This window comes from Crinia signifera, unplaced genomic scaffold (assembly GCF_055691185.1).
Source record: "Crinia signifera unplaced genomic scaffold, ASM5569118v1 HAP2_SCAFFOLD_866, whole genome shotgun sequence".
Taxonomy (NCBI): Eukaryota; Metazoa; Chordata; class Amphibia; order Anura; family Myobatrachidae; genus Crinia; species Crinia signifera.
Window position 1 is genome coordinate 1 of NW_028142781.1, and position 27,620 is coordinate 27,620.

At 43.2% G+C, this 27,620-nt stretch overlaps 1 pseudogene across 1 annotated transcript; it reads right to left on the reverse strand.

Moving 5' to 3' along the window:
- Positions 1–831: 831 nt before the first annotated feature.
- LOC146056723 (ATP-binding cassette sub-family D member 3-like) lies at positions 832–24,837 on the reverse strand (annotated as a pseudogene). The gene is made up of 16 exons (XR_014469377.1): positions 24,732–24,837; positions 23,180–23,278; positions 22,989–23,077; positions 18,675–18,744; positions 18,287–18,384; positions 17,043–17,167; positions 15,282–15,337; positions 15,048–15,185; positions 11,087–11,091; positions 5,233–5,302; positions 5,040–5,109; positions 4,009–4,106; positions 3,820–3,911; positions 2,331–2,422; positions 2,174–2,246; positions 832–985 (listed from the first exon to the last, which is right to left on the reverse strand). The product of XR_014469377.1 is annotated as an ATP-binding cassette sub-family D member 3-like (transcript).
- Between the last annotated feature and the right edge of the window lie 2,783 nt (positions 24,838–27,620).

The following is a 27,620-nucleotide window of genomic DNA, read 5'->3' on the forward strand; positions in this document are numbered from 1 at the left end:
CAAAGAAAATATCCCTGAATTTTGTTACCTGATCAAAAAAAAAAAAAAAAAAAAAAAAAGTTTACATTCAAAATCAAATTGAGGTACTTATGTAGTATCTGGGCTGCCGATTTTTTGATTGTATGCCTTAAGTTAAGGCATACAATCAGATGCGATGCGATGCGATATCGCATCGCATCGCATCCGATATCGCATCCGATGACCCGATTTTTCCATAGGAATCAATGTTAAAATGATTCCTATGGAAAAATGGGTCCTTTTCATACCCCTACTATCCAAGTGGGCATGGAGTTGGATATAAACCTGTGGCGAGCGTAGCGAGCCACCGAGCCCGAAGCGTGGCGAGCGAAGCGAGCCCCGCGAGGGGACGGTATTCGTCCCCTCGCGGGGCTCGCTTCGCTCGCCACGCTTCGGGCTCGGTGGCTCGCTACGCTCGCCACAGGTTTATATCCAACTCCATGCCCACTTGGATAGTAGGGGTATGAAAAGGACCCATTTTTCCCATTGAATTCCATGTTAAAATGGACTCAGTCCATTTTAACATTGATTCCTATGGAAAAATCGGGTCATCGCATCGCATCGCATCGCATCGAATCGCATGGTCGCATGCGATGCGATGCGATCTCCCGATCCGACCCGATTTAGAAATCGGCAGCCCAGATACTACATAAGTACCCAAATTTCAAAGCCAGTCTATAGATTAGAATTTAACAAGGTTACAGCTTATTGTACATGAAATAGATACAGGCAACGCTGTTGGTCAGTACTGGGTAACACTTTTTGAACACAATGTCCCCAAGATGTACAACTGCAAATATTCCTGAACTAAATACATTTGTGGTAAATTCAGTTTTTAACATGTAATAAATGCTGAGAGGAAAAAATAAGTAACAAAACTATCAAATAAAATGTATGACATACCTCAAAGTCCAGATCTCGGATTAAAATATCTCCATTTGGTGTTGCTAGTGGAACATGATCAAACCTAAAACAACAAAAGTTTACAAATACTTAATAACATTAGACTGTCAGTGCAATATATCTGTAGTTTAGAAGAATACACAGCCCAAATAAATACTGAGGCACACAAAAAAAAAAACCTAACACTTAAGATATAATAGCTGCAAATCTAAGCATAGGCCGGCCATGTTTTGGGTCGCAGCAGCTGAGCGGTCGGGACATGCTTGCGTCGTCAGGACTGCCATCACAAAATGGTCTGTCGCCGACCCCGCAAGGCTCTGAAATTGCAATTGGCTGTGATCCAGCGCGCAAGCTGGTATCAGCCTGCGCTCGCATGCGCAGAAATCAACAAATAGCAATTTCAGCACTTCTGCTGGTAACACTAAATTGGGGCCATAACCAGGAAATATGTTTTGGGTCATTATCTTGCTGTAGGATGAATCCTTAACCAAGCAGGCATAGACCATAGGATTTTTTTGCAGGACAAAATATAATGTGGTGGCCTTTATGGTTCAAGATCCTAGTTATTCTGGCTGGTTTCTGAGTCAGGAATCCAGCAACGCCACTCTCTATCTCGTCTGATGGCCCAGGAAAATGAAAAGAAAAAAATCTTATTTGGACACCTCAGCAATTTCTGCGACTTAACCAGCCAAAGTACAAGACTTGCTTGCCCAACGTAAAGCTGTGCCTGGAAGGGTTTCCTAAAAGCCACCCTATAACGCAATCTCTTAACACTAAGCCACCAGTGTCCTGATTCTGTGGTGGCTTTAGATCTGCCAGACCACTTCTTCTCAGTGTATCCTCCAATTAGCCTAATGCCCCATACACAAAAGGCTTCTGAGTGATACACTCAGTATCATTACTGATGTGTGAGGTCTTCCAAACATGCAGGTCAATTTGGCTATATAGCTCAATGTGGAAAATAAAATACTGCATCAGCCTGTTACCTGCAAGCTACTAAACGGGCAGAAGCTCAAATCATATTTAAGAATTGCTAGTCAACCGCACATGTAATGACTGCATATTTGAGGCCACAACACAATGAGGTGTTGAATGGTTTGAATTACAAAACCTTACACTTCCTTTGCTAGTGATGAAACCCTGGTTTTCCCCATCTTTTGGTTTATGATATATTACATCAGCATTCCCAGACCACTCTGCTCATGTAGCTGTAGACAAGGAAATTACAGAACCGTATTGTCCCGATACATACTTAATGATGTTGTCAGCGTTGATAACTCTTCCACTTCCTGGTATTAAGGGTATTCTGGGAAGAGCTTCAGTTTCTGCAATTTCAAATACATATTAATATAGCGGTATGAGTGTGTGGCGTGGGACGTTCTTTACTGAAAAGAAATGAACGTATTTACCTTTTTCTTGCTGAGAAATCATAGTGCGTTCATATTTCCCTTGGTTCAAATCCTTCAGGACTTGCATTAATTCTGTGATTCTAGTTGTGAAACTACAAGGACAGCACACTATAAGTAACATTCCCTTTGATGGTAGAACGACTACACAGATCTAATAGCAAGATGAACATAAACATAAATGAAGATAAAGGGCCATATAGAAAAACGATGAAACGGGTCACATCCTTGCATGTAACTCCAAACCCCCGACTCCTTGGCAAACCAAGTGATCCAGATCTAACAGAGGCAACATGCAAATAGAACGTGTAGGGAAGCATAGCAAAGGAAGAGCAATCTGTAGTCTTGAAATTGAAATCTTATGATGGCTCTTCCATCAGTGATATCATTGGTACACATAATATCTAATATATTCACTTCAGTGAAATAATTGGGTACTTGTGAGTTATCCGGGCGTCCGATTTTTTGATTGTATGCCTTAAGTTAAGGCATACAATCAGATGCGATGCGATATCGCATCGCATCGCATGCGACCATCGGATGCGATGACCCGATTTTTCCATAGGAATCAATGTTAAAATGATTCCTATGGAAAAAGGGGTCCTTTTCATACCCCTACTATCCAAGTGGGCATGGAGTTGGATATAAACCTGTGGCGAGCGTAGCGAGCCACCGAGCCCGAAGCGTGGCGAGCGAAGCGAGCCCCGCAAGGGGACGGTATTCTGTGTCCCCTCGCGGGGCTCGCTACGCTCGCCACGCTTCGGGCTCGGTGGCTCGCTACGCTCGCCACAGGTTTATATCCAACTCCATGCCCACTTGGATAGTAGGGGTATGAAAAGGACCCTTTTTCCCATTGAATTCCATGTTAAAATGGACTCAGTCCATTTTAACATTGATTCCTATGGAAAAATCGGGTCATCGCATCGCATCGCATCCGATGGTCGCATGCGATGCGATGCGATGTCCCGATCCGACCCGATTTAAAAATCGGACGCCCGGATAACTCACAAGTACCAATAATTGTAATAAGCTATATGTAGCAGCACAATATACTGGAAGGAAATGCATAGCAAATAATAAGGCCATACAGAAGAAAGATGGAGAGGGATTCTGTTTTAAAAAAAGGAGTGTTTGAACATGGTCACATGATATCGGTTGGGTCGAATTTAATTGATCTATGTTATTTATTTACGAAGGGAGTTCTATTGAAGATTAAATGTTGCCCGTAGCAACTAATCAGGTTCCTTTCTAGCACCTTTTAGAACATAACAGATTGAATCTGATTGGTTGTCCATAGCAACATCCCCTTTTCACTAGAACTGCCATCTTATTAAAAAAAGAAAAAAAAAAACCTATATGAGATACAGGAATGAGATAAAGATTTAGAAGCCTGTTAAATACACCAAACTAAGGTTTATTAGAGACATTTTATATTTAAGCCATATTTATAGAACTATGGAAGGTATAAATCATTTTCAGTAACAGGTCTTACCCTGCAAGCCTGGTCATTTCACGTCCTGCCAGCACAATCCTGCCCAGTGCTTGAGACATCCTCAGTAACATCCTTCCGCTCTGGTAGTAATCCTTTCAGAGAGAGATACAGTAGAGAGAGAATGAACAACCAGACTGAGATCTCTGCACCGAGGAGGAAAAGTCTCAGAGCGGACACTGCACTTCTCACCTCCAGGAGCTCTGCGTGTGTGCTGGTCAGATGCCGGGGATGATTCGGGGTAAGGAAGGGACGGCTGACAACCAGATAACCAACGACTGTGGCAAAGTCTGCGATCATTTACAACAATTAGCATTTCAAAAAGTGAGCAAATCCAAAAAAAGCCCAACATGTATTTTATATTTTGTGGCAGCTAAAGGTATATCAGCTTGAAATATAGGGCCTTATTCTGACATGTATGCAAACCAATGCTTTATGTACATCTCCTATACTGCACATTTTCAGAACGAGCCCTCCATTGTTAGAGGCAGTGCCCCCACAGTTTAGCCTGGTTGACAAGCTGTTGCGATTTGAGGGAGGGGGAAGAGGTGGCAATGAAGGAGTGTTTTGTGGGCCTGCTGAGGCCAGTACCGGTGACTCCCCACACAGACTTACTGGTCTCTGCAGTGTGAATGCTCCAGCCAGTCTGAGTAACCTGAGGGTCATGAAGAATGACCCAATGCTGTATCTATAAATGCAGCAGCAGATCCCGCAAGTACAGAGGAGGAGTCTGTTAAAGCACGGTATTAGCAAATTGTTGCAGACAGCTGCAGGGCTTACTGCGTCCACCTCTGAACAGGCCCATATTCAACACTATGCTGTTACTGCTCTTACAGCAGAGAATACTATATATAGAGATAAAAGATAGGGAAGTCCATAAAAAAGTAAGGTTGATAACTAAAAACTAGAGAGGAGCCGGTTCGGTATTACTTGGATTCACTTGGTACTTATGTCAATTTCAGATTTTTACGACTGGCTATCAGCGGTCACATGTTTTGGATAGCCTAAGGAATACCGCTTTGAGATCAGATTAAAACTGAACCTGCTCATCTTTGCTAAAAAAAAATGTGAAATTAAAGTCAAGCTGAACGCAGATGTCAAATTAGACTTTTTGAATCAAGACTTCAATAAGAGCCTCTTACATCATTTTTTTAAAATAAACAATAGAAAATCATAGCAACTGCATAAGTCGTGGTGTATTAAATATGAACAGACAGACTTACATTTGGCAATAATGTTGTCGACAAAACCCATGGAGAACCGGAACACAATGAATTTATGCAAGTGTTCCACCTGTGGACACAAGAGTATTCCAGAGTAAATCTATAATCATACTAGAAATTGCTTGTAATACTGTTCTACTCTGTAACGTGTAAAATGAGCATTGTAACTGGAACAAGCGAGGGTTCCTCTTACCAGTTTGTTAAAAGCTGAGTGAATGGTCAATTTCTCCCTTCTGTTCCCATTGTAAAAGGCAATTTCTTCACTAAAATAAAAGAACCACAACAAAAGCCTTCGTGTAAGATCACAAAAGTATGATAAAGCATATATAACGGCAAAGCTTCCACTCCTGGCAGCTACTCGGGGCACAAGCAATGCACCTACTCCTGAGCTCAAGGTTCCTTTGGGGCCAAATATGTATCTGACACACTAGCATACTAGGGACTCTGAAATCATAATGCCACCAGTAGTATAATTCATTCTGATTATAGGCTTGTTCCTATAAAGAATGCAGAGTAATGATCCCTAGGGCATGAATGCCACAAGCCTGAAGAAAGAGATCTGCTCCACTTACAAAACCAAGGCCCAGATGGAAGGTACAGGGGTTGGCTAGTCAGGTTTATTAAGGGGGATGGTATCATTATGCATCACCACTCTATAGGTGCCATACATGGTAAAATGGTGCTGCGCGATGCGCGCTCCCGCGGGCATCCCATCGCACAGCACAAAGTCACTGCAGCCTGTGCATTTTGAACTAGGTCCCGATCGCTTCTCACGCAAATCGCAACCAATTTGATCGCATGTTATGCAATCTAGTTCAAAACGCATGGGAATATTGTACCATGTATGGGCACCTTAACCCCTTCCTGACAGAGCCAGTTTTTGCGTTCCTGACAGAGCCCTTTTTTTCAAATCTGACATGTCTCACTTAAGTGGGGATAACTTTTTTTTGCTTTTACTTATCCCAGTGATTTTGAGATTGTTTTTTCGTGACACGTACTTCAAATTAGTGGTAAATTTGGGTCGATACAGTCTGTGTTTTTTTGTGAAAAATACCAAAATGTCGTGAAAAAATGGAAAATTTTGCAATTTGCAAAATGTAAAATTTTCTGCTTGTGAGACAAATAATCATACCACTCAAAATAGTTAATAACTAACATAGACCATATGTCTACTTTATGTTTCCATCATTATTTCAACTTCCTTTTAATTTTTTTGGACACTAGGAGGCTTACAATATGAATAGCAAATTCTCAAATTTTCAAGAAAATTTCAAACACTGATTTTTTTAGGGACCAGTTCAGTTCTGATGTGACTTTGAGGGACTTGTATGTGAGACACCCCCATAAATGATACCATTTCAAAAACTGCACCCCTCACAGTATTCAAAACAGCATTTTGGAAGTTTGTTAACCCTTTAGGTGTTTCACAGGAATTAAAACAAAGTGTAGGTGAAATTTCAAAATTTCCTTTTTTTTGCAGATTTGCAATTTTAATACATTTTTCTAAGGAACACAGTACATTTTACTAGAGAAATGTGACTAAAAATTGATTCCCCCAATTCTTTTGTTTTCATAAATATCCTATATGTGGCCCTAGTGTGCACGTTGACCAAACCACAGGCTTCATAATAGAAGGAGCACCTACTTGATTTTGGAGCCTCCTTTTTATGAGATTATTTTTTAGGCACCATGTAGGTTTCTAGGCACCATAAGATGCTAAAATTTAGGAACCCCCCCCACAAGTGACCCCATTTTGCAAACTACACCCCTCAGGGAATTCATCTAGGGGTATAGTGTACATTTCAAACCCCCAGGGGTTTCACCAATTGTGGTACAACTGGGCAGTGAAAATGAAAAATTAAATTTTTTACACAAAAATGCAGTTCTGGCTCAAAATTTTTCATTTTCAGAAGGTATGAAGGAGAAAAAGCACCCCAAAATCTGTGCCCCAATTTCTCCCGAGTACGGCAATGCCTCACATGTGACCAAAAAATACCATTTGGGTGCATGGCAGGACTCAGAAAGGAAGGAGTGATTTTTGGATTTTGCAGCTCAGATTCTGGTGGAATGTTGGTGGGTGCTATGTTGCATTAGCAAGACCCCCCAAGCACCAATACAGTGGAACCCCCCCACAAGTGACCCCATTTTGCAAACTACACCCCTCAGGGAATTCATCTAGGGGTATAGTGTACATTTCAAACCCCCAGGGGTTTCACCAATTTTGATACAACTGGGCAGTGAAAATGAAAAATTACATTTTTTTACACAAAAATGCAGTTCTGGCTCAAAATTTTTCATTTTCACAAGGAATGAAGGAGACAAAGCACCCCAAAATCTGTGCCCCAATTTCTCCCGAGTATGGCAATGCCTCATATGTGACCAAAAAATACCAGTTGGGTGCATGGCAGGACTCAGAAGGGAAGGAGTGATTTTTGGTGGTGGAATGTTGGTGGGTGCTATGTCGCATTAGCAAGACCCCCAAAGCACCAATACAGTGGAACCCCCCCACAAGTGACCCCATTTTGCAAACTACACCCCTCAGGGAATTCATCTAGGGGTATAGTGTACATTTCAAACCCCCAGGGGTTTCACCAATTTTGATACAACTGGGCAGTGAAAATGAAAAATTACATTTTTTTACACAAAAATGCAGTTTTGGCTCAAAATTTTTCATTTTCAGAAGGTATGAAGGAGAAAAAGCACCCCAAAATCTGTGCCCCAATTTCTCCCGAGTACGGCAATGCCTCACATGTGACCAAAAAATACCATTTGGGCGCATGGCAGGACTCAGAAGGGAAGGAGTGATTTTTGGATTTTGCAGCTTAGATTCTGGTGGAATGTTGGTGGGTGCTATGTCGCATTAGCAAGACCCCCAAAGCACCAATACAGTGGAACCCCCCACAAGTGACCCCATTTTGCAAACTACACCCCTCAGGGAATTCATCTAGGGGTATAGTGTACATTTCAAACCCCCAGGGGTTTCACCAATTTTGATACAACTGGGCAGTGAAAATGAAAAATTACATTTTTTTACACAAAAATGCAGTTTTGGCTCAAAATTTTTCATTTTCAGAAGGTATGAAGGAGAAAAAGCACCCCAAAATCTGTGCCCCAATTTCTCCCGAGTACGGCAATGCCTCACATGTGACCAAAAAATACCATTTGGGCGCATGGCAGGACTCAGAAGGGAAGGAGTGATTTTTGGATTTTGCAGCTTAGATTCTGGTGGAATGTTGGTGGGTGCTATGTCGCATTAGCAAGACCCCCAAAGCACCAATACAGTGGAACCCCCCCACAAGTGACCCCATTTTGCAAACTACACCCCTCAGGGAATTCATCTAGGGGTATAGTGTACATTTCAAACCCCCAGGGGTTTCACCAATTTTGATACAACTGGGCTGTGCAAATGAAAAATTACATTTTTTACACAAAAATGCAGTTCTGGCTCAAAATTTTTCATTTTCAGAAGGTAAGAAGGAGAAAAAGCACCCCAAAATCTGTGCCCCAATTTCTCCCGAGGACGGCAATGCCTCACATGTGACCAAAAAATACCATTTGGGTGCATGGCAGGACTCAGAAGGGAAGGAGTGATTTTTGGATTTTGCAGCTCAGATTCTGGTGGAATGTTGGTGGGTGCTATGTTGCATTAGCAAGACCCCCCAAGCACCAATACAGTGGAACCCCCCCACAAGTGACCCCATTTTGCAAACTACACCCCTCAGGGAATTCATCTAGGGGTATAGTGTACATTTCAAACCCCCAGGGGTTTCACCAATTTTGATACAACTGGGCAGTGAAAATGAAAAATTACATTTTTTTACACAAAAATGCAGTTCTGGCTCAAAATTTTTCATTTTCACAAGGAATGAAGGAGACAAAGCACCCCAAAATCTGTGCCCCAATTTCTCCCGAGTATGGCAATGCCTCATATGTGACCAAAAAATACCAGTTAGGTGCATGGCAGGACTCAGAAGGGAAGGAGTGATTTTTGGTGGTGGAATGTTGGTGGGTGCTATGTCGCATTAGCAAGACCCCCAAAGCACCAATACAGTGGAACCCCCCCACAAGTGACCCCATTTTGCAAACTACACCCCTCAGGGAATTCATCTAGGGGTATAGTGTACATTTCAAACCCCCAGGGGTTTCACCAATTTTGATACAACTGGGCAGTGAAAATGAAAAATTACATTTTTTTACACAAAAATGCAGTTCTGGCTCAAAATTTTTCATTTTCACAAGGAATGAAGGAGACAAAGCACCCCAAAATCTGTGCCCCAATTTCTCCCGAGTACGGCAATGCCTCACATGTGACCAAAAAATACCATTTGGGTGCATGGCAGGACTCAGAAAGGAAGGAGTGATTTTTGGATTTTGCAGCTCAGATTCTGGTGGAATGTTGGTGGGTGCTATGTTGCATTAGCAATACCCCCCAAGCACCAATACAGTGGAACCCCCCCACAAGTGACCCCATTTTGCAAACTACACCCCTCAGGGAATTCATCTAGGGGTATAGTGTACATTTCAAACCCCCAGGGGTTTCACCAATTTTGATACAACTGGGCAGTGAAAATGAAAAATTACATTTTTTTACACAAAAATGCAGTTCTGGCTCAAAATTTTTCATTTTCAGAAGGTATGAAGGAGAAAAAGCACCCCAAAATCTGTGCCCCAATTTCTCCCGAGTACGGCAATGCCTCACATGTGACCAAAAAGTGTCAGGACTCAGAAGGGAAGGAGTGATATTTGGATTTTGCAGCACAAATTCTGGTGGAATGTTGGTGGGTGCTATGTCGCATTAGCAAGACCCCCAAAGCACCAATACAGTGGAACCCCCCCACAAGTGACCCCATTTTGCAAACTACACCCCTCAGGGAATTCATCTAGGGGTATAGTGTACATTTCAAACCCCCAGGGGTTTCACCAATTTTGATACAACTGGGCAGTGAAAATGAAAAATTACATTTTTTTACACAAAAATGCAGTTCTGGCTCAAAATTTTTCATTTTCAGAAGGTATGAAGGAGAAAAAGCACCCCAAAATCTGTGCCCCAATTTCTCCCGAGTACGGCAATGCCTCATGTGTGACCAAAAAGTGGCAGGACTCAGAAGGGAAGGAGTGATATTTGGATTTTGCAGCACAAATTCTGGTGGAATGTTGGTGGGTGCTATGTCGCATTAGCAAGACCCCCAAAGCACCAATACAGTGGAACCCCCCCACAAGTGACCCCATTTTGCAAACTACACCCCTCAGGGAATTCATCTAGGGGTATAGTGTACATTTCAAACCCCCAGGGGTTTCACCAATTTTGATACAACTGGGCAGTGAAAATGAAAAATTACATTTTTTTACACAAAAATGCAGTTCTGGCTCAAAATTTTTCATTTTCAGAAGGTATGAAGGAGAAAAAGCACCCCAAAATCTGTGCCCCAATTTCTCCCGAGTACGGCAATGCCTCACATGTGACCAAAAAATACCAGTTGGGTGCATGGCAGGACTCAGAAGGGAAGGAGTGATTTTTGGATTTTGCGGCTCAGATTCTGGTGGAATGAATGGTGGGTGCTATGTGGCATTAGCAAGACCCCCGAAGCACGGTGAAATGATGAACCTAAAAATCCATAGATGTGTGGTATATTTTAAAACACTCCTTTATACATAGGCCGGGTTTGTCGGGGCAAGTGTCACACTGGAAAATAGTTTGCTTTCTTATTCCCTTTTTATAGCAAACTTTGCACCTTTTTTGTGTCCTGCCCTTTTTTCCAGTGGAGGGGATTTCATCAGGAAAATGCTGCCCTGGTACAATACGGGGGCCAGTACTAGAAGTACTGGGGCCCTCTGCCTGCTGGTTCCCAAATACTAGGCCCTTTATGACTTCCTCTTGAAAGTGCATAAATGTCCCCCTCTGGCCGGTAGAACGGAATAGCACGTAAGCGTTATACAGTGCCATCTGGATGATATTCACGGCCAGCTTCTTGTACCAGATTTTTGTTTTCCGCAGGGCACTGTACGGCTTCAGTACCTGATCTGAAAGATCCACTCCGCCCATGTACCTATTGTAATCCAGGATACAATTAGGTTTGGAGGTGTGGGTACTGGTACCTCGTACAGGGACGGAGGTGGTACTGTCTCCGTGAATTGTTGTCAGTATAAGGACATCCCTCTTGTCCTTATATTTGACCAACAACATATTTTCGGTGCATATTCCCCTGCTTTCACCCCTTCTCATTACTTGGGCAATGTGCGTTTTTGGGAGGCCTCTTTGGTTCTTGCGCACAGTACCGCAAGCTGCTGTACCTCTTGAACCAAGGGCCTTAAACAGGGGGATGCTGGTGTAAAAGTTATCCACATAGAGGTGATAACCTTTATCCAGGAAGGGGTGCACTAAATCCCAGACAATTTTTCCACTAACACCTACGAGGGAGGGGGGGCATTCTGGCGGTTCAATTCTTGAATCCTTCCCTTCATATACCCTAAACCTGTGGGTGTACCCTGAGGTGCTTTCACACAGCTTATACATTTTTATGCCATACCTTGCCCTCTTACTGGGAAGGTACTGGCGGAATTTAACCCTTCCTTTAAAATGTATAAGGGACTCGTCTATGCAAATGAATTTATCTGGGATGTACATCTCTTCAAATTTGGCACTGAAATGATCAATGACCGGCCTGACTTTGAATAGCCGGTCAAAGGTGGGATCATCTCTGGGTGGGCACTGTGCATTATCGTTGTAATGCAAAAATTTAAGGATCGTCTCAAATCGAGCCCGGGGCATGGCCATACGGTAAAATGGGGTGCTGTACAGAACATCTGTACTCCAATATTGCCTAATTTCTGGCTTTTTTACTATGCCCATATGAAACACCAGACCCCAAAACGTCATCATCTCTACTGCATCTACAGGGGTCCACCTAGCAAATGATGACGTGGGGTTTTGAGCAATAAACTGCTGGGCATATAAATTAGTTTGGTCCACAATTAAATTTATAAAATCATCAGAGAAAAATAATTTGAAAAAGTTAATTTCTCTGAGACCTGTGGAATCAAATTGGATTCCTGGCATGGCCAAACTCAGGAACCTGGGGCTCAAAATTGTCTGGTGGTGGGGTCCATACGAGATCAATTATTGGGGGGGGGGGGTCTCAGCTGCTCTACGGGGGCGTCTTTGAGGGGGTCCCTCATCACTAGAGGAGGAAGAGGAGCTTAAGATGAATCCTTCAAATTCCCCGCTTGCCTCACTGGCTGTGTCAGAATCAGAGGCAAGCATGGCATATGCCTCCTCCGCTGAATACATTCTTCTGGATGACTGGGATGACATTTGGGATGACATTTGGGATGACATTTGGGATGCCATTTTTATTTTTGTGTTACTGGTAGTGAAATGTTTCAACACGTGTATAGTGTAGGGGGGGGGTACAAACTTTATTTCAACCCGGGGGGTATGTAGTGTGTAGTGTGTATGTAGTGCAGAAAAAAAAAAAAATACTTTATACAGGAATTTGAACCCAATAAAAAAAAAAAAAAATTGAAGGGGTTAAAAAAAAAAAAAAAAAAAGCTCCTGCGCCAAAAATTGAGCACAGATGTTGGTCAGTAACGTCCGTCACTGAACAGCGCTCAAAGGCAACAGGAATTTGATAAAAAAAAAAAAAAATAGATCAACCCTGTGCCGAAAAAGCTGATCAGTGATGTACGTCACTGATCAGCGCACAGTGGCCACAGGACACCCACAAAATCACAGTGTGTGTAAAAAAAAAAAATTAAAAAAAGACCCACAGCAGCCTCAAAAAAAAAAAAAGGTGATCAGTGATGCGACAGCAGGTGCACAACCTTTGGTGCAACTGACAGTGCAACTGGCAGCAACTGACAGGTATATATATATATAAAAAAAAAAACCCTGCGCCCCCAAAAAGTTGCTGATCAGCACAGATATACTGATCAGCACAAAAGGGGGGGTAGCAGACACAAAATATACACTCTCTCACTATCTCTCTCTATCTCTCTCTATCTCTCTCTATCTCTCTCTCTCTATCTCTCTCTATCTCTCTCTCTCTCTCTCTATCTCTCTCTATCTCTCTCTATCTCTCTCTATCTCTCTCTATCTCTCTCTATCTCTCACTATCTATCACTCTAGGACACTGCAGCAGCAGCACTGACAGTTATATGTATAAAAAAAAACCTGCACCCCCAAAAAGGGGGGGGTAGCAGACACAAAATATACACTCTCTATCACTCTCTGTCACTATCTCTCTCTATCTCTCTATCTCTCACTATCTATCACTATCTATCACTATCTATCACTCTATGACACTGCAGCAGCAGCACTGACAGTTATATATATAAAAAAAAAAACCTGCACCCCCAAAAAGGGGGGGTAGCAGACACAAATCTCTCTATCTCTCACTATCTCTCACTATCTCTCACTATCTCTCACTATCTCTCACTATCTCTCACTATCTATCACTATCTATCACTATCTATCACTATCTATCACTATCTATCACTATCTATCACTCTATGACACTGCAGCAGCAGCAGCACTGACAGTTATTTATATATAAAAAACCCCTGCACCCCCAAAAAGGGGGGGTAGCAGACACAAAATATAGCTCTCTCTGTCACTATCTCTCTATCTCTCTCTCTATCACACTGCAGCAGCAGCAGGAAGTCCCAAGAAGTCAGATCCAGGAAGCGTCCAGCATGCTACAAGCAGTGATCAGGTAATCAGGTAAGGTATTTGCAAGGATCAGGTAAGTATTAGCAAGGATCAGGTCAGTATCACGGCAGATAGACACGGTGACCACTCTGCACGCTATTCCAGACCGGAATGGCGTCTGCAGCGCAGTCACCGGTAGTTTAAATGTCGCGCCTTGGCTGTGATTGGTCCGTGGGTCCCACGGACCAATCACAGCCTTGGGGGCAGGTGGGGTGAGGGTGGGGTGAGGTGTCATCGTCACCGATGACCCCCTCATGCCCCCTGACGCCCGGCGGTGATTGACACCTGTGTTACCGAGCGTCTGATTCGCTGGTAACACAGGAAAACGCTGTGAATGGCTGTTCACACTGAACAGCCAATCACAGCGATCGCCGACGGGGGGGGCGACATCGCAGCCCCCCCTGGGCATGCAGGGACATGTCTGCTGTCAGGGACAGCAGACATCGTCCCTCTGTCACTGCGTCTCGGACGCAGTGAGTTTAAAGTCATGACGTACATTTATGCCATGTGTCGGGAAGTACATCCCGGCCATGACGTAAATGTACGTCAAATGTCGGGAAGGGGTTAAAGGCCAGAAAGCAAACAGCAGCATCGCAAAGGATCCAGTGAGTATATGAACTCTTACCTTAATCCACCTGTCCCACATCCTAACTTCCCCTTCAACAGCCTATCTCTAATTGCCCCCCATACCCTAAAGCCAAGTACACTAGATGGAAATGTCATCCGATCCAGTGGACTGGGCCAACAGATCACGCACATAATTTAGTGTCAGCTGATGATGCACGCACCCAAGGGTCGTCAGTGACATCCTTCATCAGACTTGCATGCAGGGACGACAGGGGATGTTGTTATCATCAAGTTCATGTTTTATGCACTTGCCAATGCCGGTTCCCATCGCTGCCAATGTTGTGCTGGGTACACATCAGTAGTGTGTACCCAGCTTTACCCTAACCATTCCTGTCACCAGCAGCCTAACTAACACTTCTAGTGCCTTTCCCTAACCCCAGTGCTTACAATTGGACTTCTGACTGTTAAAATGCAACTGTCTGCATTCTGCCAGTGGTGATTGTGACTGCAGAGATAGTAACTACGTCCCTTATTTAACAAAATTACAGTTTACCAAGTTAAAAGTACAGTAATACAGAGGAAAAGCAACACAAAGCCAAAATGATGCAACTTGTCTTACTGCACATAAAGAAATATCCTACATTGCTATGAACTCACAGGTGCAGAGTCCTGAGAGGGTTAAATGCAGTAAATGAGTTAGGTTGCTGAGAAGGCGGCAGATTGTATTACCTATGGTAATGAGCCGTGAGTTTACATATCTGTATTCGCCTTCATATCTCTGCTCGGTAATGGTCATTTTACCAATAGGCCTCCTGAGGCGTGTAAGGAAAAGTCCTGAGACCACCAGATAAGCCATCATGCTCGCTGGACCCTGTGGAAATAACACAACAGTTGCCATCAACAACGAAGATCTGCATATGTAAAGAGGGAAAACATTGTTGCCACAGGCAATGCTGGGATAGGTTACCTGGGCTCCAATTGCACTTGTCAACTTGAGATGTACAGGACTATGTCCAAAAATGGCTGCAACACAGAAATAGCACAGGTTATGGCTTGGCCAAATTAACATTTGCTTACTTAATGTGAAAGATTATAAAGTTAAAAGATCTAAAAGTTCTCAAAACTAAAATATCTGAAGAAAAATTTTGGAAAATTGCATATGTATTACTTTTTTCTTGATGGTGAACAAAGGAATTTAACAGCGACTGATTGGTGATGCGTTGTAGTTTTCAAAAATATTTCATCATATGGTTGCTAGGTGGAACAATTGAAGAGGTTTACTCTTACCCTAATCAAGTCGCATTAAGCACAAGAGGTCAGAATCTGATGCCCCTTTCAGACCGCACATATTAACCGTTATATTGCCGTTTTTTTACCGTTTCAAAATGGTAATATGTGCGGTCTGAAAGGTGCAGAGGGATTTTACCGTTTCAAAAAAAACGGTTTTTGAAAATGGTTAAAAAAGGACCCGGGTCCTACCAGTTTCAGACCCTTTTTTTGTGTCTAGAACGGGTCTGAAACGGTATTCCCCCCTGGACAGCGCAGGGAAGGGAATGCGCCTCTGGTCTGGGGGGGGGACAGGACGACTGTCCGTGGGGGTAGGAAAGGCGGCTTCCCATGGGGGGGGGGGGGCTGCGGGTCTGGGAGCGTGGTCCTCTTCACCTGTCACTCACCGCCGCAGTTTACATCGCGGACCTCTCTCTCCTGTTGCCGGTGGTCTGTGTTCAGGCGCCCGCCGCCCGCTGCCACACTCTGCACAGAAACCACACACACTGCTCCGCTTCTTCTCCGGAGCGTGGTGTCTGTGTCAGCATCGTGACGTCACCACCACCGGGAAATCTGCCTCAGCGTGACGTCAGGCACAGCAGGTACACTGCTATACTGCGTCGGGGGCTGTACGAGTGCGGAGCTGCCGTGATGTCAGCTCCGTTCCTGCTGCCCGGGGAACCTGAAGTTCCTGCTGCCCGGGGACCCTGAAGCTGCCGAGATGCTGGAAAAAATCTTCGCTGTGCTGGGACTCCTCCCTGGTGTCATTGGGTCTGCTGCCAGGTACTAGGGGGGGGGGCAAAGGGGGTGGCAGTGCTGTGGGTATGGCTTCTCAGGTGGGCACCAATAGGTAGTGCTGCACAGAGGGCTTTGTACTTTATTGGGACACTGAGATGTATGGCAGTAGTGACAATTTTCCACCCCAGTGGGGGACTGTAAAGCTGCTTTCACACCGCACCTGCTGTAGACCAGGTATTTACATGCAATGTGAAATGGGGTTAAACTTGCTGTGACCCGTTTTAAAAACGTTTTAAATACCTGGTCTAAGCAGGTTTTGCGGTGTGAAAGCAGCATTAGTTGGACAATGTTTGTTCATGGACACAAAAAGCAGGTTTTTGTATACAGTACATTTGCATTACATAGTACTGTGCATTACATATGTCCTACAGAGTTTGACAGTAGCATAAGGTAGTAAATACAGATTCTGCAGCTGACGGCAACTACAGTACAGCCACATTCTGTGTGGATTCAGAACAAGCCCCAAAGGAATTTAGGACTTTGGGGGAATTTAATTGTCAGCGAGTTTCTCACCTGGCTGAATCAGCACATCAACTGTTACAATTTAAGTCAGGGGTGTCTTACACAAATATGTTTAAATAACGTGCGAGTACGTAAGAAGTTCAGGGCACGAGATGTGGGACCAGCAACAGCATGAAAATGTTGTTACAAAGCATAAACTCACCTTGCTCAAGTTGGAATATAAATCCACCACACTGTTGCACAACCTCTCAATTGTCTTGCGTAAGCAACTGATCAGCATTGGCTATCCGGTTGTCAAGATTTCCCATTTTGTAATAAGTAAAGGATCTAAAGGAAGCAAAGTGATGCAAATATTATATTTATGATGTTTGAGTAACACTCAATTTTACAAAACAAGTCCAGGTACATTTAAATCCCCCTAAATATGCAGATCAGCCTCCAACAACACACTTTGATGACAATTGTCATAAGAAGGAGCACCGCATGCTTTAAAATGAATAAGTAAATATAGCTTAACTGTACTGGGTGGGAACTCCACTTGTTTTTCACAATCCTTATTTGCCTCTAATCAATGATGGTTATACTATCTGTGCTCAAGCAGGATATTCTTAAAAGCTGAACTGTTAGGGCCATTTCACACTCTCCGGCTCCTGCTGGGCGGCGAAACCCTGCATGGCCAAATGTAGTTATTAATGGACACGATTGTGTCCGTTCACACAGGACGGCCACGGCCCGGCCGCCCGGTTGCAGCCGGACCCCACCACTGGAAAGGACGGCTGCCAGGCTGTGACCATCCCCACCATTGAAAACTGAGTGGAGCACGGCTTCTTGGCCGTGCAAGGTTTCACCGCCGGGCAGGAGCCGGAGCGTGTGAAATAGCCCTTAGGGTAAATTTACTAAAGCTTCTAAAAATTAAAAGAGGTGATCAGATTCTGTATATCATTTCTCTACTGCATCCTAGAAAATGATAGAAAGTCTCTGATTGGTTGCTATGGGCATCATCACTTCTGCTCATTTTAGAAACTTTAGTAAATGTACCCCTTAGGGTTTAGGAGGACTGAATTTGGGAAACCCTATCTTAGGCCTTACACACTAGAGCAACGTGCAATCTTTGGTGGGGACAAATTCTCTTCACCCCAGACAATGCAAGATTGCCCATACATATTATGCAATGTAATGATCAACAGAACAATACCTAGATATCATCTGACTGACCTTGCAGGATAGCTAGCCAATCATAAGTTCTCATATGCGACCTGCTGAATATGACCATATCATGGATGAAATGTTTGAGAAGCTTAGGAAGTTCTTTAGGAAAACCAAACTGACCTTAGAACAAAGCACCAAACAGACCCATGGTAGGCTCAAGATATCACAGCCATAGAGTTACAGGAGTGATCCTTTATTAAACTAATAAAAAGAACGCAAAGAGAAATAGACACTTACTTTAGATATTCATCATAAAGGTACATGGTTAGTTTCTCCCGGAAACATAATTTCAGCTCATTGAGACCAAACTTCAAGAAATTATTCACTAATGAGATCTGCAATAAAAAAAAAATAGAAAACAGGCTTTTTAGAACATTATAACTTTTCATTACTGCAATATTTTCAAAATGGGTACTAAAAACAATCACTTAAAACCAGCTCAGCTCCATAAGAGTTAACAGGGTGTCAATTTGCCAAAAAATGAAGGACAGATCATGTGACATTAATGAAAGCAGTGCCAGACACATACCAGTTCCAAAGGTCTAAGGCTAAGCTCTCAAGGAGAACCCAGTTACTTGTTATTAAAACACTGCATTAAAAATGAAACAATATAACAGCAACTTACGGCAGGCATGGCGGCGATAAAGTTGAATAGGTATCTCTTAAAATCTTTCCTGTTGCGACCAATGATTGCGCTGCAAACCATCACATGCAGTGTGTTAATAACATACACTTGCAAAAACTAGAACAATGAAACACAATACATTCCGCATAGACAGACGTGACAATTTAAGATGCAGATGCATAGCACAATTACCAAGGTCAGTGAATAAAATATTTGGTACCAAACTTGCTGGACTAAAAGCAGCATGCCGACTCTGGAGCTATAGGTAATTAACCGATAAGGATGTCATTGATATCCTCGCTGTACACAAGGATTTTCTTAATCCCTAAATTCCAGAAAAACATAAGTACTTACCAACAATGTGTGACAAATACTTACAATGACCACTTTTAAAAAGGGGTGTACACAGGGGCTGGAGGCTGGGCGCGATGTCACCGATGGAAATAAGCCGGCAACTATCCCCAGCAGCAGCCCACGTGTACAGCAGAATAGACACTGCAGTGTCTAGTTAAAATATTTGTGCTTGCAGCGTCAATTCAGATGGGCGATAGTGATGCTGCGCATTGCTATCGCCCACTGTGTACACACGGGGAGATTCAGGCAAACCTTCTAAGCAATTTTAATGATGTAGTTAAAATCACTTAGCCAAATCGCCCCATGTATGTACACGGCTTAAGGTTCCACCAATTTTTGCTAGTGCTTTATGTTGCATCTTATATAAAGATGAAACACTGTACTCTGTTTCCCAGTATACCTTCGCTTTCAATTACTGTCATACCTACCGTCAGATCTATGAACTTATTTGGGAAGACCTAGGTCTGATATACAGTCGATTAATTGCTATTTGTAGCTCATTAATGAACCTCCACAGCTCCAAGATTATTGCACAAGCTAGCCACTAGAGGTCAGTCTTAACTAAATACTAGATTGATGGAACAGACAAATTATTTATTACCAGTTTCTTATATTAGCGCACACATATTCCGCAGCGCTTTACAGAGAATATTTGAACAGTCACATCAGTCCCTGCCCCAGTGGACCTTACAATCTGTATTCCCTACCTCATGTACACGCATACAGACATTATAGGGTTAATTTTGTTAGGAGCCAATTAACCTACCTGTATATTTTTGGATTGTGAAAGGAAACCGGAGTACCCAGAGGAAACCCACGCAAGCACGGGGAAAATATACAAACTCTGCACAGTTAGGGCCATGGTGGGAATCGAACCCATGACCTCAGTGCAGTGAGGCAGTAATGCTAACCATTACACGATCCGTACTGCCCAAATGCAGGTGTAACCAGAGGAGGGGACCACACCAAATAATCAGCAAGGAAAAGGGCTGTTAACAGCACCACTGTATAAAGGAGGTAACTCAATGTTGTGCTTTTCCTGTATGTGAATACAGATATAGTGCTCCAGCATCTATGACCATACAAGTACTTTAGTTATCCTACAGTTGCTTTACAGTCTCCTGGCTAAATGACTTACTGTAACTATGTGCCTTATTCTAGTTCACTCTTTCTGACAAAATCCTTCTTAGATGGACAAAACCATGTGCACTGCAGGGGGCAGATGTAACATGTGCAGAGAGAATTAGATGGGCGAGTTATTTTGTTTCTGTGCAGGGTAAATACTGGCTGCTTTATTTTTACACTAAATCGCATGCGATTTTATAGGGTGCGATGCCATGCCATTAGCTATACACTTGTATAAAATACAATCAGGTTTTACTGCCCCCCCCCCAACTATCCACGCCACCCCGAAGCGTGGCGAGCAGCAGCAGAACGCGTCCTCCGACCTTTTCATACCCCCACTATCCACGTCAGCGCGGAGTTTATTTTATATAGTGTGGCAAGCGCACAGAGCCACCGAGCCTGAAGCCTGGCGAGCGCATCGAGCCATGTATTCCGCGTCCGCTCACCACGCTTCGGGCTTGGTGGATCACTGTGCTCGCCACACGCCAATAGATGATGGAAAGGTCCTTCATTCCATATAGCAGCCACCAAAAGGATTGTAATAGACATAGACTTGTGTGAAAGCAGTTATTTTCGCTGTTCCTAGTCTCCAGCTCATCCAAGTGTAACCCCAACGCTAAGTAATTTGGCCAAACAACTGTGAAGAGATATAGATAGATAGATAGATAGATAGATAGATATATACACACACATATATACATACATACATACATACATATATATATATATATATATATATACACACACATATACATATACATACACATACACACACACACACACACACAGATGGAGCTGGGCTTGTCTTTGCAGGGGATGGTGATGGCGACGCTAGCCGCCATCCCCCGCCACCTGTATCTGCAAAAGGGGATGCGCGCGTCCCCTTCCGATGGCTTCCCCCGGGTCCCCACCGCCTCCCAGCACCCCCCCCTAACCCTGTCCATCTCCCTGAAGCGAAGACGGACAGGTTCCCGTCGCCCCGCCGCACGGAAACTGAGACGCACGCACGTCTCAGTCAGATGGAGAGCCGGGCTGCTGGCGGATCGCCAGCGGTGACAGTCTGGTGATTCGCCAGCAAGAGGGAGCCCGGCTCCATCTGTATACACACACACCAGAGTGGACATATGCTTTATTAATGAAACACACACACACTTTACACACTACAGCCATATTCTTTCTCGGTTAGATCTGCTGAATATAGTCTAAACAGTCAGTAAAGTGCACAGAGCTAGCAGCATGCTATCACAGCACGGGGACTACCACAAAGTTTTACCAGCGGAATTGAAGCTATATACTGGAAAAAGTACTTCAGGAACACTGCTCTATCTCTGCTTATAATTCCACTGAAACAAAAGTAACAGAAGAAATGCTTACGGTCTTGGGAGGAATAAATAACTGAATTCTTATGCAAACCTTACAGAGCCATAATCAGTAGCAAGCCGATAAACTGTGACAGACCATTTAAGAATGATGTGAGCTGCAGACGCTTTGGGCAGTATTCAATGAGGCCAATTCGCCATGTTTTATGGCGAATTTGTGCTATTTTCACGTTGGAAGGTGATTTTTATGTGTCAGAAAGTTAATCACCCTATTCAAGTGATTTTTGTCATGTGTCGCCGTGTAGCAAATCGCCATCTTTTCATGGTGAAGTAGAATGTGAACTTTTAAAATAATTTTTTTTTTTTTTTTTTTTTACATTTGGTGTAAAAAAAAAAATCAGGAATTTTATTCTGTGAATGGGCATGTTATGTTTATTCATCTGCTGGCTCTCCCAGGGGGCAGCTTGTGCTGCCTGGGTCCCGGGGAGCCCTCCTCCCCTCCACATATGTTCTGGGGCAGGCAGGGAGACTTCAATCTCCCTGCCTGCCGCCGTCCCCCGGTTCCCTGCAGGACGCCGCAGGGGTTAAGATTCGCCTCCAGGGGCAGCGAGCCCCTGCGACGGTGAATACGGGGATAGCAGGGGACAGCGAGGCTCCGGAACACGGCGACTGTGCAGCGAATCCTAAACAGGATTCGCTGCATGCCGCGATAATGTTCATTGAATACTGCCGTTAGTGTGCAGATACCCATACACCACTTTAATATTATCAGGGGGGGGGAACAAAGAGCTGAGGGGCAGGTTTATTTTAGGTGTTGTATGAATCCTTTTGGGATCTGCTGTGCTCCGACCTACACTGGCATAGTGCCACAAGCTGAGGTATGTAAATCCGAGTGCTTTGTAGTGGAAGATTCCATGTTTTCTGGCCTCCAAATACCCTTTTACACCGTCACGAAAATCAACCTGGATTGGAACCTCAGTGGAAACAGCCCCATGGTTCAGTGAGAGACCAAGCCAGCAGGGAATCAAGAAGAGGGTTTAACATTGGTAGGACCCGTGTTGAATGGCAGTGTAAACAGGTAACCCGAGTCATCTGACTCAAGACCCCTTAACAGCAATGGGAGAGCCATACATCCCAACCGCAGCGTCCTACTGGCAATCGGGAGACTGGGGGACACGGTCCAAGCAGACTGCTATGACAGTGTTCAACGCTTCCCCCTCTCATTCTGCTCAATGGTAGAAGTGTTTGTTTTAGTGAGATAGATGCAGTGTAGTTATTGATCTCTTCCTCCTGCAACTTTCATTAATCCTTTTAAACTTGTCCAATTTCACATTTTAGATCAATAACAAGCATGGGCCTTGGGGACATGTGTATCCCACTTTTCCATGAGTAAGTAATGTGACAAGGCTTCCATTACAACAGTCAGTCAAATTTGTGGACCCTTTATTAATGGCAAAGCTTCCATAAAAAAAAAAAAAATATAGAAACATAAGCCTTAAGCTACAGAATAAAATACCTTTCAATAAAAGTGCCATTCTGAATCATCCAAACGTCACAGTATGTGCGTGCAATCAGCATGACAGCTATAAGTAACAGATATCCGCTCTGTAACACATAAATGACCGTGTGCTTAGTGACAGATCTACAGCAGACATTGGAAATCCTGAGATACCATCAGAGATGAACAGAACACCATGAAATACCTACCTCTCTACACAACGTTTTAGGGACTAATATTCTCAAGATGCGACCAATCCGTGAAAAGAAAACCCGGTCCACCACCGCTTTCTCTTTCTTTCCTTCTCGCTGTAAAAAATGTAAAAAAGGGCATAAAAACTAGACACAGGTGGCCTCTCCTTTCATCCTATGGCAACAGAGTAATCATTGTATTAGTATCCCTCTGGACAGCGAGATATCTGCCAGCTGATTCATCGCACTGAACCTATCACATTACAAGAACCTCACCATTTAGCTGTACAGTGACATACACAACTTAGCACATGTTCCACAAACATTGGAGGTAGTTTAAGAAAAACCTTTAATTGGTCGGTGTTCCCAATCAGGCAACAGTTAATGCAAGAATTATTAGTGTTTATTGAACACAGCGAAGTACAGATAATATATGACTTCTATATTGGTCCCCATCAGACAGAAACGGACAGCCTACATTTACCAACATATAAGTGAACATCCAGGCCCCAAAGTTAATAAGCACATTTAGCTATCATGATATTTTTGGCGTGTGGGAGGAAACTTTAGCACTGGGAGGAAACTCATTCAAAAAGAAGGAGAACATGCAAATTCCACAAATATGGGGCCATGACTGGGAAATGAAATAAAGTATTTAGCCCAGTAATAACGTAACCAAAATATTTTTGGAACTAAGTTGGAGCACAAAAAAAAAATAAAAATACTAAAATTGCTACACTATATTAAGTACCAGTAAATACCCGTTCACAAATGCTGCTACATTGTATCCAGGGTTTCTGCACATGAATGCGCATCAACTCAGTATTTCTACATGACTTAATACAGTCCACAATCAGGGTCACAAAGCCAAGACCCGGGAATTTGCCGGCTTGCTAGCCCCAGCAAATTCCCGGGTTACATGTCTGCAAGCATCATCACAGAAACGTCATTGTTTGAGCTGTTACAGGGAGACCGGCGTAAGACAAAAAGTTACATTTGGGGTACACTTAGCTTTTATTAACTTCAGTAAACCAAGCGAAAGCGGTGTTCACACGGTGTGATTTTGGCTATCAATTTTGACTATATAGTTAAATTTGCATAGCAGGTTAGTCAAAATCGTGGCCCCAGTATCACATGGCTAAATAGACTGTGCAGGCAAGTCTATCTTCATTATGTCCCCTGTAAAATGTATTTGACCTAAGGCTAAATTGCAAGATAGTCTAATTCTAAAGGTGCCCATACATGGTGCAATTGCTAGGTTTGTCGAGGTGCACGCTCCCGCACACATCTCATTACACAGCTCAAAAAGTATGGGCTGCACATACTTTTTGTACTAGATTGCATCTCATTGCATTGCAAAACATATGCGATCTAGTCCAAATTGTAAACAATAATTGTACCGTGTATGGGCACCTTAAAGTAAATCTTAATGGCAGTTAGCCAAAATCGGATAGCCAAAATTGTCCATTAGCCTGGATCTCGCCATGTGTACAACCATAACAGGTTTAAGGTGGAACAGAAGGGAAACATTCCTCTATCAATCCAAAATATATGCTGTATATCCATTCACCTCATTGTTCTTTGATGGCGTCTTTCCACTTTTCTTCCTGCATAGAGACAAACCAGTTTTAAAATGTAAATAAATATAAAAGTACATTTCTTCAACTCAAGAACCATACACACTAGAATACTTTTAAAAGATATGACTAATTTTGGCCCTTCTGTGCTACATCTTTCAAAAAATCAATTAGTGTGTATATTCAATATTGTTAACGATGTGCGCTCCTATTATGTGGAAAGAGGTTGCTGTCAGGCTGGTGGTCTTGGGAATGGACCAAAAGGGTTCCGAAGGGTCAACAACTATCACAGTTTACACTTGGTACGAAAAAGAAAATCTGCAGTAATTCAGAACAGTTTGGATATCTTATATGGTGAAGCAAAATTTCAAAGTGGTGAGTGCCCCTGACTTGAAAATATATAACACATTTTTAAATATATGACACTATATATTTTTTCATGTATTATGTCAAGCTTGTGAAGCTAAAATCTGTTCCTGGTTCTCAATTAAGGGTGTCAATTGCCCAAGGAAGCTTTTTGGGTTATAATATTTACTACTGGTATATTTTTTACTGAAAAGATTGTTTGTTTTTTACCCACTAGGAGGCGCCTCATACCTTTATTTACCACATATATTACACGTATTCAGCATATGCACTCTATGCTCCTTCACCCAGTTTCACCCAAACGTGCTACAGAACCTTTAGCCTACTAATGCTATCAGGGTACAGTCCAAAGGATATTACACACTGACATTTGTACAGTTACGTATGCTGGTTTATGTAGTGTTTATGGTTTATAAAAAGAAACATGAACTTCCAACATGGGTTTTGCTATTCTGATGAAGCCTGCTGAACTCAGAAAGGTATCAGGGGTATCTTACTAGTGGTGAGATTTAGTTTATGCAATTTTTCTTTCTACCACCCTATCCAATTAAATACCGTTTTTCCTGCCCGTAAAAAAAAATTGACAAAAAAAAAATCTATGGAAGTTTTCGGTGGGATAGCCCTGTGGGCAGTAATTATCTGCTGTTATAATAGGATAACGCCCATTACGCATCTATTTTTAGATATTTTTCCATGCCATGCTTTTTTTTTTTTTTGAAAAACTTTAATGCACTATACTTGGCAAACACAGAATGAAACATTTACATACCAGACTCTACGGTAACTATATAATGGTTATACACATGGAACTAGTGTGGTAGGGGATGGATGGGGTAGTTTGTTATGATTTGTTACTTGCCTAGCATTGTTCACAATCATTGTGGAATATTTATATTCTCCCCATTTAGTTTTACAGTTCTCTCAGTCATAAAAAAGCAATAGAAGAATAGCATAAATGTAAAGGCCCCCAAACACTGAGCTGATTTTGACGAATTGGGCGGTCAAATCGGGTCAGTTTGATGTCCCCTTAGGTCGAACGTGCGGTACCGTGAGAATTGGACCTGAGTCAGTGGTCCAACCATCCGACCAGGGACCTCCCTCCCATCGGCAAACCTGTACCTGCGAGTGGGTGTCATGTCTCCCACATTACGCTATTTGAGGTCAGACCTCGGGCTCATCAGTGTGATGTCAGCAAAGTTTAGGGCCCCTAGTCACTGAGGCGCGACCACCTCCTTCAGTGCTGGGAGGGGTAGGGGTATAAACTGAGGGTCCTGGTCTCCCAGAAACCCGGGTTCGGGTATCAGACACAGGGAGAAGGGACAAATTGTGATGGATCTCATGTGTCCCTGCCCTCTGGGAAGGTCCCAGGTGGCTTGCGGGGTATCGGTGGCCGTACACCGCTGCGACATATAGCAGTGTATGGCCACCTTAAGAGCTGGGTACACATTCGCTGATATTGTCCATAGGACATGGGTCATAGGGTCAACCATTATAGGTTGATATTCACTATGTCGACACATGAAATAGGTCAACACAAGCATTAGGTTGAAATGGAAAATGTCAACCTGAAAAGGTCAACATGAGTTTTATATTTTGTGTCCGTGTCAACTTAAGTCGACATGGACACCGTATAAGTGTAGTGTGTCCCCTCGCATGGCTCGCCATGCTTCGGGCACACTTATTTTCTTACTTATGCCCACTAGGATAGTAAAGTATGAAAAACAACCTTAAAAAAAAAAAATACTATGTCGGCATTTTGAGTGTTGAGTGCGCCATGGTCTACCTTCCAACTCGGTCAACCTTAGCTAGATCATGTGTTAAACTAAAGGTGTCCATACACGGTGCATTATGGGCTGCAACGCATTGCATGCAATGTGATCAGAAGGCAGTACAAAAAGTATGTGCAGCATATACTTTTTGTACAGTGCGTTGCCCGAGGTAGCGAGCATCGCATGGTGCCATCGCACCGTGTATGGGCACCTTAAGCCATGTTAACCTTTAGTGGCTGACCCAATGCATGTTGACCGAAGGGAACCATATACCCTCCCTGTAACTCGTTCATTGGCAACTACAAAGTTGGCACAGCCAGGCCTTAACCTTCAGCACCAGATTCTTCCTGCTTTATCGTCAGATCTGTTTGTTATAGCAACACTTGGAATTCCTCCTGATACGGTTATTAAATAGGCATCTCATTTATTATAAGTATTCATTTCACATGTTGCTTTGATTACAGGTAATGTGCAGCCCCTCTGAAGGTTAGAAGGCTGCAGCCCATGCAGCCCCTGAAGTCTATGCAGCAGGATATCACTACTGTATATTACGTATATTAGAACTTTGTGGGTTTTGTACATGTGCTAATAAGTAAGCAGAGTTGTGTAACGTGTGTGTGTCTACTCCAATGCAGATGAAAAGAACAATAAAAAAGGTTTAATTTCTAATCATAACGTGAATGTACAAGACCAGGAATGCTGGCTTCTGTTTCGAGTGGCTGGGAATACAGGTATATCTTGTTGGAT